Genomic DNA, 16,598 nt, shown 5'->3' with positions numbered 1-16,598 from the left:
AGGGTCATGACAACATACAGTTAATTAGTAAGATAGCTTCCTATATATGTTAATAGCCCTGTCTTACAAGTCTGCAATTCTGCATATACAGGGAGATGTAACTATTCCTTTACACTGATTGCTTTTATTATAAGCCTCCTTCGCAGTCACAGCATTCAGGTAGCACACATGAGTGAGTGTGTATCTGTGTCCTTGAGATCTCCCCTAAGGATGCGGTGGCTGAACTATCATCAGCAGCATGTAATCTCCCATTTATAACATTGCCACCTGATTTCTAGCAACAGTGAAACTAAACTTTGAACACTAAACAGGCTCCAGAGAAACAGAGGTCTGCAAACCTTGTGCTTGCGCTGTGCAAACAGAGATGTTAATTGGGTTAGTACTAAAGGACACCTGGATTAATGCAATCTATCTGAGAAGATTCAACAGTGCTTCTGTAAAATTCTGCCTTAAACAAACCTCCCAAAGGCCTCTGAAAGGGTCAGCAAAAGTGTGGATAAGGGTGATCTAATTTCCATATCAGACTGGATTTCTGAAAGGCTCTTGACAAAAGCTTTTAAGAAGACCAAACAGTGATAGCAGCAAGAGGGAAAGCCCTGGTGTCACTCAGTAATTGGTGAGAAGATAAAATGCAAAGTGTGGGAACAAGCAATCTGCTCTGACAATGGAGGGAAGTGAGGGACAATGTGGGGCTCTGAAAGGGTCAGTGCTGGGATGTGTGCTCTCCAGGGTGCACACACCCCACCTGCAACAGGAGTGACACAGAGCCACAGAACCACAGAATGGTTGGGTCAGAGGGGACCTCAGAGACCACCCAGCCCTGAGCTCCTGCCATGGGAGCGCTGCCACCCAGCAGGTCAGGTTAGAACAGGGCCCATCCAACGTGGCCTGGAGCCCTTCAGGGATGGAATACCCACAGCTTCTCTGGGCAGCTGTGTGAGGGCCTCACTGCCCTCTGAGTAAGGAATTTCTTCTTAACATCTCAGCTAAATCTCCCCTTTTTTAGTATAAAGCAGTTCTTCCTTATCCTAACACTATTAGACCATGTAAAAGTTGATCTCATCCCTGAAATGGCTAGTGCCAGCTCAGAGAAGGTAGCACAGAATGGCTTGGGTTGGAAGGAACCTCAAAGATCATCCATTTCCAAGTAATGAGAAGAAAGATAGTGAGAAATGCAAGGACAGTGTAAGTCTGGCTGTGCAATAAAGGCAATTCTGCATAGGTAAATGTGAAAAGGTACTGGGAGATAAATCATGAAGCACATATGTAAAATGTCAGGCTCTGAGCTAGCCATGGCAGGAGCAGAATCTCCAGGTTAAGACAGTTCCATGGCAACACCAGTTCTTTGCTGAAAAATTCCTTGTGAAACATTGATTGTCGAGAGAAAAACATTACTTTGCCGTGGTACAAATCAGTGGTTTGCTTGTTTCATAGAATCATAGAATGGCCTGAGTTGAAAAGAACCACAGTGAACATCTGGTTTCAACCCCCCTGCTATGTGCAGGGTCGCCAACCACCAGACCAGACTGCCCAGAGCCACATCCAGCCTGGCCCTGAATGCCTCCAGGGATGGGGCATCCACAACCTCTTCACAGAATCCCAAATTGGGACCCACATAGACCATTGAGTTCAACCCCCAGCTCCTCACAGAAACATCCAAACCCAAACCCTGTATCTGAGTGTGGAACCCAAATGCTTCCTGAGCTCCAGCAGCTCAGGGCTGTGCTCGCTGCCCTGGGAGCAGTGCCATGCTCTCCACCCTCTGAGGCACAACCTCAAAAAGGATTGTTTCTGTTAGGACAGAAAGATGTTCAAGAGGGCATCAGGGATGAGGAAGAAACAGACGAAAGCATCCTGAGTGCTGGGAGTGCTGGGAGATGAGATCTCCCTGCATCTACCAGATCTAGTAAAGGTGTATGATGAGATCTATCTGATCTAGTAAATGTGTGTGTTTGGTGGCCCTGCTAGGCAGGGGGGTTGAAACTACATGATCCTTGAGGTCCCTTCCAACCCAGGTCATTCTGTGATTCTGTGATGAGGACCAACTCCCAGCATCAAGAAGAGACAGGGATTCTGCCTGCCAAGGGTAGAAGGCCTATGGGCATCATTGCCAGGGCCTAATGCTAACCTGACAAGGGCATGAAGGCTCAAGGGGATCACTGGAGAAGCCAGTGGAATTTTGTTGTGCTCCTGAGCATGTTTAATAATAATAATAATAATAATAATAATAATAATAATAATAATAATAATAATAATAATAATAATAATAATAATAATATTTTAAAAATCTACAAATAAATAAATAAATAAATAAGGTGAGGGGAAACAGTTACTTTTTAAAAAAAAAAAAAAAAAAAAAAAAGGAAAGAAAGAAACAAAACTGTGCAGGAATAAACCGAAACAAAATAAAACAATGAAACCAATGAGTAGCAAACCACCCACACTGCTGGCCTCAGGAAACCCCCTGTGCTCCCTGCACGCACACCCCCCACTGCCCGGTGCCCCCCCCGGCCTCTCGCTGCCCGTAACAGGAGAGCGCTGCCAGCAGCCCCGTAACCCGAGCGCGGCGGGGGGGGCGCGGTGCCGCGGGACGGGCCGGGACGAGGCGGGCTGGGGCGGGCCGGGGCGGGCGGCTGCGCTGCCCCCCTCTTCCTGGCGTCGGCGAAGGGGCGGGTAGGGAGGGAGGGGAGGAGGAGGAGGAGGAGGAGGAGAAGGAGGAGGAAGGGGACCCGACGTGCCGGGGCTGGCGGCGCGTGCTGCGCGCTGGAGGAGCGGGAGCGCTCGGGAGAGGTAGCGGGGAGTCCGCGCGTCTGTCGGTGCGTGCGTCCGTGTGTCCGCGCGGAGGGGATGGGGGAGAGCGAGTTGGAAATGCCGCGTTTGGGGGGGAGCGGGAGGCAGAATGAGGGAGCGGATCGTGTCCGGGAGGTTATGAGGAGTGGGGGGTGGGAATGCGGAGAGGGGAAGGGGAAAGCAGGGAGGGAGGATGGCTGCGCGAGGAGGGAAAGAGAGGATGGAGATGCGGGAGGGGAGGAAAGGAGAGGAGGAGGCTGCCGCGAAGGGGGACCTCTGCGGGGTGCGCAGACGGCCTCACGCCCGCGGGACCCCACGCGTGTGGCAGGAGGGGCTGGAGCCCCAGGGGGTGGCTCTGTGCGGGCGGTGTGCGAGCGCAGCCCCCCGAACCCGCAGATCAGGGGAGCGGAGGGGCCGGGGGGTCGGGGGGGGTGGGAGCCGGGCGGGTGGCCTGGGGGGTTCGTCAGGATCCGGAGCAACCCGTGACGTAATTATTTTTTAATCAGCATGTTTTTTTCATGGCCATCTCAATTTTTTCCCGGACTCCCCTTTTTGCATTGAAAATCTCCCTGATCTTTGTTCCCATTCTTGCTAATTTTAGATTCCTGCTGTAAGAGCGGACCATGAGTTTTAAATACGTTATTTTTTTATTTTTATTTTTTTTAATTTCAGTCCCCTGCTTGGGACCACTCATTGGAAACTTCTCAAACATTGTGGTTTCCTCCTAAAAAGTTACTGAGATGATTGCGGAGGTGGGCAGGCCAGCAGCTGCTGTGGATATAGAAACGCTTCAGTTCCCGATGCCACTCATCATTAGCCATAACGAGCAGGCATCACCCTGAACTTCGTTTTTGTCTTATGCTGAGCTGCACATCAGCCCCAGAAGATGTCCATTAGGGAGATGAGGGACATCCCGATGTTAGGAAGAGGCAGAGCAGATCCCCAGTTGTGATTTTAGTGCTGGAATAAACACGTTTTATTTTGCATAGTGATTAGCCCTTCGACATTGTAATGATATCCTCCGATTCTCGCATTGTCTCATAGCTCTGGTATGTCCATTTGTATTCATGCTGTGTAAGTGTTTTGCAGAGGTTTTGCCTATCTGACAGGGATTTATTTCACTTTCACAATTCCATCTTGTGGTCTCACCAGTTCCAGGAACCTGAGGAAGGTATAGGTACACGTATCAGTACCTTTGGATAGGACACAACTTCTTTTTCCTTAGGAGTGCAAGTTATTTCAGGTGTTCTTAGATCACGGATTTCTGTCTCTGCACGCAGCAGAAGATGAATTATAGCTGAAACTAAAGCATTCATTTAAGTGTATTCACTGATTGGTCAGGATTGGCCAGTTTGAATTCATTTTGTCTTCATTCAATGTCCGAATGTTTGCTGCCCTTTGGCAGCTTCTGCCAGGATAATTTGTCACAAATTTTAAATGCTGCATACAGACACTGCTAAGCTGTTTTTCATATTTGTTTCCAAGCACCTATCCAAAGAGCACAGGTCCCAGGTGAGCACTTAAACAAATTAAACCACATTTATAGGTCTCTCTTAATTGCACTGTTAAGAAGTAGCTTTTGTGGCAACTGATGAGTATTTTCTTTTCCTGTGGATGTGCAGCTCCATTACCAGGGAATGTGTCCATAACTTCTAAGTCATTTCAAAATACTCAGAGCTGGCACTGACGTCAGCTGGAGTCAGGGCTGGTAGCTTACAGGCAAAGCATGAGCAATGGGATGTGCACCCTACCCTGGTCACGGGATGAGTGGATTCGTGCCTGGTTTGTCCAGACTGCAAAACTGACTTTTGCTACTGGAAACACCTGCTGATTTAGCAAGTGCTATTGATACTGCATTTATAGCAAGACATAAAGAGCTGCGTAGTGAAACATCTAGAACCATCCCTATTATTGCCTTTCACAGCCTGATTTTTCTCTTGTCAACATGTGGCGGTGTTGCTGGACCTCAGATGGGCAGTTCAGTTGTGGTGGTGGGATAAACAGTTTTGTCCAAGCTGCCAAGACTGTCCCTTTTTATTTTTCATTTAAAAAGCATTGGTAGTTGTCTCTCCCAAGAGCCCATGTTGGAGGGGTTCATCTTGGCTTCCATGTTTGGCTGCCCTAAGGCCCATAGTAAGTTGTGTTGCTTTCATAGGGCTTTCCATTTCCAGTTTCTGGGCTGTAACAACACTCTCATGGACAGTGTTTGCCCTCTCTTATGACAGGAACAAACTCTACCACCCCTTACCTCACCTATAACTAGGCTGGAGGCAGCAACTGTGACACCGGGTCAGAGAGGTGACCCAGACCCAGGTCCCAGCAAAGACCACATATCATTAAAGAAATGTGCAGGGATCTCCTGAACTGTGGTGTTTGTTAAACCACCTCCAAGGGAAAGATGCTTGTTTTCTATGCAACACTTGTTGGCAAGGTTCTTGTTGACGAAATTTTCATTTGAAAAGCAGGTACATGGTTTTTATTTCCATTCTTCAGGTATCAGTCCAGCTTCTGAGAAACCAAACCCCACTGGTTTCCCTGTTTATAATGATTGAGTTGTGTTAGTGGGTTATTAATGGTTGCTAGTGGAGGGATCTCCTCTCTTTGAGCAGCAGAGGCCTCTCACTGGCTGCAGTTTGCAGTCAGTTCTTTTTATTTATTTTAATGACCAAAGGCAATGAAGATACCCTAGCAGAATTTCTAGATTCAGAAGTCACTGAGGAGAAGACATTTCCACTGCTCACGCTCAGTAGAGCAAGTCTGTTAAATTGATATGGGTAGCATTGGCATTCAAATTCTGTAAGCAAAAAAGGTAGCTTGCTGATTTATGATGATACTCACACTTACTGGAGTGTTGCATTGGGCCTGGAGAGGGTTGTTCCTTAATTGACTGCTGACCTAGACCGGTAGAGTACAGCTCTATAAAATTAAGTTTAATTATGAAATATAACATCAGCAGTGAATGAATGCCAGCAAATGCAGTTAGTTCTGTAATTTATGTAATTCTCTTTGAGCCGTATGCCAAAAAGGCAGTATTTTACTTCTGCATGTCCAAAATTTTAAATTATATCTGCTTAAACAATGTTAAGACTTTGGGTACATTGCTCTGATAAATTAGCATTCCACATCAGTCTATTTCATCCTTGCAAAGCATAAAAACTCATTATCTGTGGCAAGACAAATACAGTTGTGCAAAATCCATACTCTGTGAACTCTCTCCTGTCTGAACTCTGCTGCTGCTGTACAATATATTTCACAGGACAGATTGATACTTGAGGAAATGCAGAATGATTTGGTGATCAGGTCTGTGCCAAGAATGCAGATCTTGCAGTCTGCTTTTGTCCTATGGTAGGTTAATCAGAGCTGATTTTCATCTCAGCAATCTAAAATCGAGGTGTCCAGTTTGAGTTGGCAACATAAACTTCCTCTGGTAGTCCATGAGGAAAGTGCTTTCATATAGTTAGTCATCTAATGTATCTCATGTTTTAGATTAGCCTAATGATAACTTACTGTAATAGCCATTAATTTGACTTCAGGAATCCAGGTGTTGACTCAGGCGGCATCTCAGGGCCCTTCCAGTACTGTTTTGGTGATCAGGTGAGAATTGTGGCAAATCAGTACTGAATCGACTGTCATCACTTTGCTTATCTCCCATATAATTGTATTCACAGTGCAGGCGTGCTGCGGTATTACGGCAGAATGAATATCTTATTAAAACTCTGATTTAGCCATACAAAGCAGGGTCTTATTCTTGGTGATGAACAATCTTCAGTAACCCATTCTAAGTGCATGTCCCGCCATCTTTAACTTTTATTTTTAAATGCCTTGTCTTCAGATTATAATTGGTGAGAGTTCTGTTACACTTTACTCGATGACAGCAAGACAGTGAAATTTACGGGACAGGGTAACTCTGTACATAAGGAGCAATTCTTCAGAACTGTGATCGAAATACTTTGGAATAATAAGAATAAACTGCTATTTTGCTAGATTTGTTCCTTTCATGCAGCATGCTGCAGAGATGAGAAATTTCCCTGGGTATTTTTTAGCTGAGAAAATTATTTCTTCAGTCCCTTTTTAATAACAGAAAAAGGAAACAAAACACAAGATAACACCCAGCAATAATGCTTTTAAGACAGAACGAATTCCCTTCCCTCTTTTCAAAGCATGTACATATCTTCAGAAGGGTCTGAAATGTAACTTCAGAAGAGCTGCATTAGCACTTGGGAAAACTTTGTTATGTGCTACTGGATGATGAAAGCGTGTTCTGTTCATTTTAGAATTTACTTTCTAGCTTTGACTAACTGACTGAAGAGATGAAGGGTGTTCCAAGGGACAAAGATGCTTTAAGAGATCTGGGTTTTCATTCCATAATCTGTTGATTCCACTCATTTCTTCCATGGCTCTGGGCATCATCATTTCCCTCTTCTCCCACCTTCTCCGTGCTAATAAGGAAAAAGGGCAAAAAACTTTCTGTGTGTCAGCGGCTAAATTCACACAGCAGTGTTTGCTCTTCTTGCATGTTTTTGCATTGCTTCATATTACATCTCTGTGTAACGGTTGCATGGAGCAGGAAAACTTTTCTAATAGTGTAGTGGGCGTAGTGCTACCAGTAAAAAGTGGCTTTCTAGCAAAAAAAAGTTTAGCACTTTAGCTGCTAACATATGAGAAGAACTACCTTTTGCCTGGATAATTTCAAAACACCTTCAAATTAGCAATATGGCAGTGTTGTACTGATTTAAATATATAAAACAGAATACAGAGATGCCTTGATCACCGTAAAGAAGCAAATGCAACAATTTTCTGAGACTGAGTTTGAGTGCAGATGGTCACATAGACATGCCCCTTCATTCCTAGCAGTTCTTCTCAGGGATTGGTATTTGACATCACAGCTGTTATTTTTTATCCTGTGAATCTAGGAATTCAGACAGTCATCCTGTGCCTTGTAATTTGGGACAGTGGTGCCAGCATTAAGTTCAAACTGAGCTTTCTAGCAGCCACTTTTTCCCCCATAGCACAGGCAAAAACAAGGCTCTTATCTGTGTATATATGTTTGGATTGCCCTACTTCTGTGTTTCATTGAATCTGGGGCAAGTTTAGTAGTGCCAGTTTAGGATAATTCCCTAACAGGATTTCTAGTACACAACATAGAGCCAACTTTCAAATTTCTTCACTTTTACAAATTTCACTTCTTTAATAACTCATCTTGGGCAGGCCTGGGGAAGACATTACACTAGAAACAGGGACCAGCTGAAGTGCACACCAGTGTTAGCTTTTGAGCACCAGCCCCCATGGTCAAACTACTTAAATCTGTGTAAGTCTGTTAATAAAGGTTAGAGTTTTTCCACTTAAATCACCAGAGATTATTTTTGTTGAAGAAGGTGGGATGGAGCCAAAAGTTTTTGTACACATCTTTTCCTGCTTTGGTCTATTGGAATGTGTGACAGTGCTCCCATAGCTTTGTAAAAAAGACAAAGTGAAGCCAGTCTCAAATCTTTAAACATTACACTGTCATCTTTCTTTGTAAATAGGTCACACTATTTCCAATTTTAGAGTTCCCCATTAGCTGTTACCCTGCCCCAAGAGTGATCCTAAGAAAAGATATTGGCCGCAATGCTCTTGAGAACCTGCATGTTGGCATGGGAACTGCTATCAATAAATCCAGAGCCACTTAACCTGATTTCAAAACATTTGAAGTATGCACAAGGTGAAGAGGCGTGTGACACCGTTTGAAGTTCCAGGTGTTTCTGTCTATTCAAGAGGTGTGTTACTGGCACAGCTGTTTTACTGTCAGGAGGAAATAGAGCAGTTCAGGTCTTCAGGTCCCAGTGAACATGTGAGTCTCCCATCTGAGTCTCAAGTCCCTCAGAATCCTTAGGGTGAGCAGCAGCTCTGAGGAAGCAGAGTAGTAACCAAACATTGGGGAGTTCCTGGTGTTTAAGTCATTCTTTTAGCTTTGAACGAGAATCCAGCATGTGCAGGTGGGGTGCCAGTTTCTGAAAATGAGGCCTTTTAACTGTTTTTGGAAGGCACTCTCAACTGCCTTATCTTGTTGCCTGTTTGACATTCTAGGCTGATATATGTGTAAGGCCCAGGCTTATATTTATCATGCTGCATAAAGTGTGTCTGTCAAGTTGGTTAATAAGAACAAAGGTGGTGTGGTACTAGGGATCAGAAGTTATATTACCAAAGAGTTCTAGGGAATACTTCTCACTTTAAATTAAAAATATCTTCCAATTACTTGACATTTCTGACTAGGATGTATGTTTAAGCCCTTAAATTTCTTGAAATCCTTTTTCTATCTCATTAATTCAGACATATCAATGGGGAGCCCAGATAACTGAAATTTTTAGGAAGGCCAGATTTGTGGGGAAAAAAAATGGCATTTGGTGTTGTCACTACATGACTTGCTGAGTAGGACTGTGTTAAACCATCTCCTTCCATCTCCTGGAAACCTGTTTTTTTTCTGTGAGAAGGGACAATAAGGCTGTTCTTCTGCAGTAGGCTATCAGTAGCTTTCTGGAGGGAAATCAATCCAATACTCTCTGTTCTCAACAGCATGAACTGTCAAAAAGGAAGCTTTCCAGGATCATCTGAGAGGATGCTGCCAGCTCATCTAAGCTGCCTAGCATGTAGATCTCTCGGGCTGAGGGCTATGTGCATGGTATTGTTTTAAGAATGCCTCGTTCTGTGTCTGTGGGATTGTTTCTTCAGAATGGAGAGCCAAGCTGGGATCCTGCAGGCGCAGATGAGTGTGATTTTGTTCTAATGTTTGGTACTGGAGTGCAGTCTGGAGGGGAAAAAAAGAAAAAAAGGCTTGTTACACAAGCAGTTCCATTACTAGGAAAAGTAGTGTTAAATGGAAGAAGAATGAGAGGAGATCACTTGTATGAGCATTCATTAAGTTGAAAACCAGATGGTGTTCAGAGCTTTGGTCAGGGTGCCTTAACCGAAGCGTTCATCTGCAGAGTTGGAGTATCTGAAATTGTTAAAGGGGAAAGCACTTCTATTGACAAAACACATGCCCTTTTTTCTTCATGTTAGCTTTATGAATCATGGGCAGCTTCTGCACAAGTGTGGTCTCTGAAGGGCAGCAGGGTTGGACTCAGATTGGATCCTCATCTCAGTTTCATAGGAGAAACAGACTCTTCATTGCCTTACCTGATACACATATATTACAAATTTTTACACTTCTACAGAAAAAGTGTGAAACATCAGACCAGAGTCCCCACTCGCGCTTCCTCTGAGTGGACTGGTGTCCTCCATGCGTGGGTGAAGCTGTTGATCCAGGCTGGGGAAGTGAGCAGCAAACATATCAGTGTCAAAATGATGAGTTACCACTCCACCAGATCTACAGAGATCTCTCAGTTTAATGGGAGCATGACAGTGGGACTACTGTAATTTATGGCTTGAGACTGACTTTGTAGCTAAAAGGCCTGCACATACATGTGTGTTTTGCCTAACATCACATCAGCATCAGCTATCTGTCAAGGTGCAGCTGCTTTGGGTAATTTATCACGCTGTTTAAAGCTTCTTTCTAGCTGGTACAGCTAATGAATTCTTTAATTTCTTTGGGAGGCAGAAGGGAGGAGGAGGAGAAACAAAGAGGCGGCTCTTGTTGTGGCATAAACAAGTTTGAAATAGGGTATATTATTTTTTTTATTTAAAAGGAAAAAAAAAAAAAAAGGCAACCCACTTACACAGTAAGAAGACTTAATTTTACTAGGCCTGGTGCCACCACTTTGCAGTCATGTGCCAGTTCCATTCCCAAGGGAAGTGGTGGTGGGCTGCAGTACTGCGGGAGGCTCACTGCTGACAGTTGTGCTGAGAAAAAGTCGGACCTTAGACATGGAGAACTTCGTATCAGGCACCAGTCTGGCGGTGTCTGAAGGGTCTCATCATGTGGGGAGGGGCTCTATCAGGTGAATGTGTCAGGTTACAAGGTGGATGACTGGACATGGGACTGCAAAGTAGCAGTAGAGATTGCCAGGTCTGAAAATTGGGCTTGGTGGTTTGGGATGAAATAGTTTACTTGTCTGTGAATCTGGGGACTGATGTGGTGCTTCCCTGGACTTTGTCAGCAATGGATATGGCCATGTATCAAGGAACAAAAAAAGGCAATTTCTCTGCATTGCCTCTAACACTTCATTTAGCCTGTTTATTTTATTCTATGGGTTTCATATTTTGCTATTAATGGTGAAGATTTTTCCACAGTAAAAGAATAAATGCAGCTCTAGAGAAACTAAGAGCAAATTCTGCTTGTGTTCAGTTTGCAAAAAGCCCTAAAAAAGAATGAGTAAAATCTGTTAAACTAAAGAGAGCCTTCACAACAATTTTTGGCTTGCTATCTGCAATTATTTTTATTTATTTTTTTTCTGAATCTTTAAAGTTTCAGATCATTTCCTGGTCTGAAGAGAAAAAACTAGTAAAAACATTTAGATTTCAAGAGTATTGTAAAGATCAGAAGAGTCTGAAAGAATGACCCCTTTGGAGCCTTTGTTGTTTTTGTTGTTCAGATAGACATAATGTTCTATGAAAAGCCCTCATAAAAGCCACCCCTCCCCACAAAAGCCAAATATTTCAAACCCGAGACCCAAGCTTTCAGTAATGCCAGTAAGGATGGTTTGGCAAGAGAAGATGCTGTGATTTTTCTCTCTGCTGACAAACACAGATGAACAGATAAATATGCTATTAATCTCTCCCAATGTTTCCACTCCATGACAGTGATGCCAGAATTTGGGGGGTTTTTTTGTGTGTTTAATGATGTGGATTTGCTGTGATGGGAAGGTTTATAAGAGGAGGTGAAGGGATGGAAGTAACAGCATCTACCAGAGCACCCAGCTCTTATCTGTGGACTGGAGCGATCACTTTGGACAGGACAATTGTGTTGGTGCGTGTCCTTGCACAGCTGGAGGCAAAGCGCACTAGCAGCTCTTGCGGCAGCATATTTCCATTCTCAGCCACCTGGCAATGTCTTCCATTTCCCTCCTGCTGGTGAATATCCCCCATTTTTTGTTCAGTGGGGCAGTGTCCCATCCCACCGCCTTTAAGCTGTTTTTAGTCTTGCAGAATCTCAGTCCTTTTTGTCTGGTTTTGTGAGTTTCCCTATGACACATTCAAAGGGTGTCAGAGGCCTAAACGAGAGTAAAGTGTCCATATCCTGAGTTCATCCCAGCTCTGGTCACTGTATGATTTACGTGAAGCTGAGAGAAAAGTTGACCGTCTTTTTTCAGGGAAGTGTTCTGATTGTTTTCACTTAATGATAGAGGTTTCTTGTTCACATATGCCATGTGTAGAAGAGGAGAAACACAGTATGTGAGAAGAGTAATTGAGGAACCCATGAGAAGGTTGTTCTGTCTTTCCATCCATCACAACTTGAAGCTGTAATCTGTTAAAATCTGAAAGATTTTATAACAGTGAAAACCAGATATGTTCTTAATAGCACAATCTGTTTTAAAAATGAAAGGGAAACTGGCTTTTACTACTACTACTGAGAAGGTGTTTTTTTTCATGTTGGTTGCTCCAAATTCTGCTTCCAGCTGCAGCTGAATGTCAGTAACAGCCCTGACTGCTGGAGAACTAATACAGATATAGTGATGTGGCAGAGAAAAACATTTTGATCCATGTCAACGTGTCAATGCTGTGTTCTGATTCACTGCAGAATTATTCCAGCTTCATCTTAGAACAGCTTAACTGAATTGCATTTTTTATCCTAAGCTATTACTGTATCTACAAAAGAGTGGAATGCAGACACCAGGCATGTCCTTTTGCTGTGTTGATACATCTTGTATCTGGATTTTCAATATCAGGTATTTATAAATAAGGTAATACACATAACAGGCATTCAGAACATGAAGCCATAGGGAGACATTAAAAGCCTGATCTTAACTTGTGGTCTCTTCCACAGCACTGCTTCCAAGTGGAAGTGTTAAAACAGGATCAGTCTTGCGTTTCCAGGGAGGGAAGCATAAGGAGATGCTCTCAGGTCTTGGCATCTGTAGTGGTTAATGCAAACGATACATGTAAAGAGCCAAAAAGCACAATTTGTCCATGCCTTTTTGTTTCTTTCTCGAGTGTTACTTTCTCTCAGACAGCTGTGAGTTACTGCATTGCTGTTGAATATCTCAAAGAAAGCTCAGCTCCAGGCTGCTCTTACAGCAATTTGCTTTTTCATCTTCTGCGGAAGTTACCAAAACAAGCAGCATCAGAAAGTCATCAGCATCTGCCTTAGCTGGAAACCTTTCACCACAGAAGATCTCTAAAAGGGAATTAGTAAGAGCAAGGATTTCATTTTTGTTGTTAAATTCTTCCTCTTTCACGCTGCACTATTGTTTCTGCAAGCCTCATCGTTTATTCACAGCATCCTTTAACAACCCAAATTTAAAAGATAATTAGGAGTGCCTGTTAGTCCAGTCTTGTAGTGGGAATTCTGCCAGCATGCTTTTATTTTCTTCCTCCATGCAGTGTTAAATTTGCCATCTGACAGAATGAAATAAGCACTTGTTGCTCACTGCTTTTGTTAATGTTATTTGGTGAGGGTGCATATGCCTTTTCTCCATTTCAAGGCTAAATGGTCCCGTGGTTATAAATTCATTGAGCATTGTGTAGGTTTATTGATGTTGGGCACTGGCATGGTTCTTGCCTGTCGTTTTGTATGTATGTAGCTTTTTTTCCTTCTTAAAGTCAACCTGCTGGGATCAAACTCATTACATAGGAGGAAAAAATGTGGAATTTTTTTTCCTGCAAACAATTGATGACAAATTCATTGTATTACAGCTCGTTGAAAGGAACTCTTTTTTTTGGAAGGTGAGAATAAAGGAATTTCCTCCTCCACCCTTGTGTTCTGTTGTTGAGATGTAAACTGATATTGCTGAGGAGGAAAAAAGTAACAAGGCTTTGGTTGTTGTCAGGATATTATTGTGTGATTTTATTGAAAACTTTTAAAGACACAGCTGTCACTCTAAAGGTTTGAGTGATTCCATTCAATTCACTGACTTCTTTTTTTTTAAAGCATAGTTGAATTGGTTGCTTTAATAAAAGACATACTCTGACAAACACTCAAGGATTCCACCATCTAATCTTATTGTACGGTGAAAATGATTTTTTTTAATGATGCTGTGTATGAAGCACTTTGATAACTGTTCCAACAGATAACTGATTTTGCTCTGTGAAAATACTGACACTGCTCAGCACACAATCAAGTTTTTTCTCAGGAGAATGGCCATGATTTGATTGTGTCAATCAGTAGCAATTACATATACAGCATTCTGGCTTTTCATTAGAGGCATCCTAATCAAGTGGAGCATCACTGGCTTCTGATGTAAATTATTCATTCCTAGTCCTATCTAGCTCCTGTTGGGGAAATGGGAAAATTATCCTTATGGGTGTTGGGGGTAGGGTATATTCAGTTTCTATATTTATCGGGGAAGATGCCTTAATTCAAGTTTGACTCTAGCCTTTTTTAGTTTGTTTTGAAGTTATTTTCACTGGAGCACACAGTCAGCAGTGGGAGCTGAATCTTGTGATGCCCCATGCATTTATTTTACTTTATCAGACTATGAGTAGGCCCACCATCCCACCTTTTCCTGTTTTCATTGGTCCCCTCAGGATTTCCCACAGACACGAGCTGCTGCAGGAATGCAGATCCCAAGCTCTTGCTCTGACAGTTTTCTCAAATCCAGAATTTTCTTTAATTCATTTCCCTGATGGTCTAGCTTCCTGTTATTAACTCTTGTGAAACATCAGCAGTGGATTAATGCTGCTCTGATTAGTTCATTGCACCATCCCTAATTAAGATTGGAAATGAGATTTAAGTAGTTTTATAAACCACTTATAAGTGATAGTTTCTGTCCCAAAATGTCGTCAAAAGAGTGAGTAAAGAAAGTGGATGGGGCTTGTTGTTCAGTGAACAGTGTCTACTACCCTTAGACTCAGTGGGCTGCAAAGTCCCACCTTGCCTTTTTGGGTGCCAGTTCTAGTATAATTCAAACTGATTTTTTTTTTTTTTCAGTGGTCACGGTTGACAAGCTGAGGTTTCTACAGGTCTCGATTTGATGATAGATTACAGGTCAGCTCATCTACAATGGATGAAGAAAAAAAAGGCATTAAGATGTGGGGCATGTTTTTAATTGCGGCTTCTGAGGTTAGCTGTCACTATTGTAGACATACTTCTGGAAGTCAGGTATGGAGTCATAACTGTACCTGCCTGTACAGTCAGAGGAGTTAAGGGGAGATTTCAAAGGCCACCACCAGCCTTTTTCCTTTGCATCAGCACTGGGTCAGTTGTACTGCTGGTGACGGTACAACCCAGCTTTCTGCATTGCTTAAAATGGGTATTCCTTAGCTGCAGATGGAACAGGCATTAATAGTTTCAGTCATGCAGTGTTCAGTGGGGGTTCTGGGCTCAAGCTGCTCCACCCTGGAATTGTCATATGCTGGAGTCTAGGAAGTAGTTGGAGGAAATGGTGAGGCAGAGGCAGAGCAAGAGGAAGCTCTCACGGTCTGAGGCTGGGATGATGTCAGGAAGAATAATTGTTTTGTATTCTTAATTACTGGTTTGAATCATATAGCCCCAGTTGACATGGGTGGGGAAGCAATGAGAATGGCCTGTGTGCCACAGCTGCACTGAGCAATGAGGCAAGAGAGTCACTTGCGCGCTCACTGACTTTTGGCTTGCCATGCAGGATGCAAGGATGGTAGCATAGGCTGGTCCAAAGCACCTGTGATTTCTTACTCTGGGCTGCGGCTCAGTTGCAGTGTGTGGTGATAACCAAAGCAAAATGAGAGTTCATGGCTTTATGCTGCTTCAGAATGGCAGGGGAAGTTTTCAGATCTGCAGTAGCCTGTCCAGAGGCATATGGGATCATGGTAACTTAAGAAGACCTGGTACTTAGTTCTTAAGGCTTTCCTAAAGCACGCCTGTTGTCTACCATTTGCTTTCATCTCTTGAAGCGGAGATTAAAGGAGTATGGTGGATTAAGTTCAAGGCACTGGTTTTAGTATGGGCACTGTGAAACATCGCCTGTCTCCTACACAACTATGAGCATGTACAAGTAAAAACAAAAGTTAGATGTGACATATTCTCAAAATTAATGTATTTTAGTTATTTTATTCAGATAAACCGGTATGTAGATTAAAATAGACTAAGTACAGAAGCATGAGGATTTCAAGGCTTAATCAGAGATTTAGCCAGGGCATTTTCAAAGGGTTCTGTAGGAGGAGAGTACAGGCTTACTTAGTTTCAAAATAAGTTTCCCCTTAATTTCCTAGTTAGAGGCTAACACTCCCAAAACGAGAACATCTCATTTCTTTCCATACATGAATGGCTTCTAACTCTTTCTCCAACATTTGATTTCTGCGTCAACTTACCACCTCCTCAAAACTGACCACATCAAGCAGATCTGTGAAGGAGTTTCCATGTTGCTGTGTCTCTTTCCACGCAGCTGTTTTTTTTTTTGTGTCTGCTGTTTCAAGCGGACATTTTTCTTAATTGAAAAGGTGAGGGTAGGTGTGTGATTGAAAGCATCTCTGTGTACATTTCACACACCACCAGTACTCTTGGTCTTCAACACCAATAATTGGAAAGATGTGTGCATGCTGAATGTTTCATTAGAACATTTATAGCTTTCTTGACTTAGTGCCCAGTTCAGTGTATCTTTCAAGCCTGTTCTTACTAAGTAAAGAGTTGCCTATCAGACTGTTTCTATGCCATGTCATGTTTGTGAAAGGCTTCCAGCACTCTTGCCAGGCAGCAAAGGCTATGCAGAAACACTAAAGCCTGCAGAAAGTTTTCCACTGATTTGAGATAGACTTGG

At 43.0% G+C, this 16,598-nt stretch overlaps 1 protein-coding gene across 20 annotated transcripts in view; it reads left to right on the top strand.

Moving 5' to 3' along the window:
• Positions 1-16,598, top strand: part of PALM2AKAP2 (PALM2 and AKAP2 fusion) — a 234,159-nt gene that overhangs the window by 148,107 nt on the left and 69,454 nt on the right. For 2 of the 20 annotated variants that reach the window (XM_085530246.1, XM_015849813.3), the window contains exon 1: positions 2,708-2,790. The exons of 14 other annotated variants lie outside the window; for them this stretch is intronic. The gene's annotated coding sequence lies outside the window, so the exon portion shown is untranslated. Of the gene's footprint in view, positions 1-2,707 lie in introns of those variants that run through there. 4 more of the 20 variants (XM_085530245.1, XM_015849812.3, XM_085530247.1 and 1 more) reach the window with 2 other exon arrangements.

Source organism: Coturnix japonica, chromosome Z, assembly GCF_054131305.1.
Source record: "Coturnix japonica strain WE chromosome Z, WE-NBRP24, whole genome shotgun sequence".
Lineage (NCBI taxonomy): Eukaryota > Metazoa > Chordata > Aves > Galliformes > Phasianidae > Coturnix > Coturnix japonica.
This window is presented reverse-complemented; position numbering and strand designations above follow the sequence as displayed.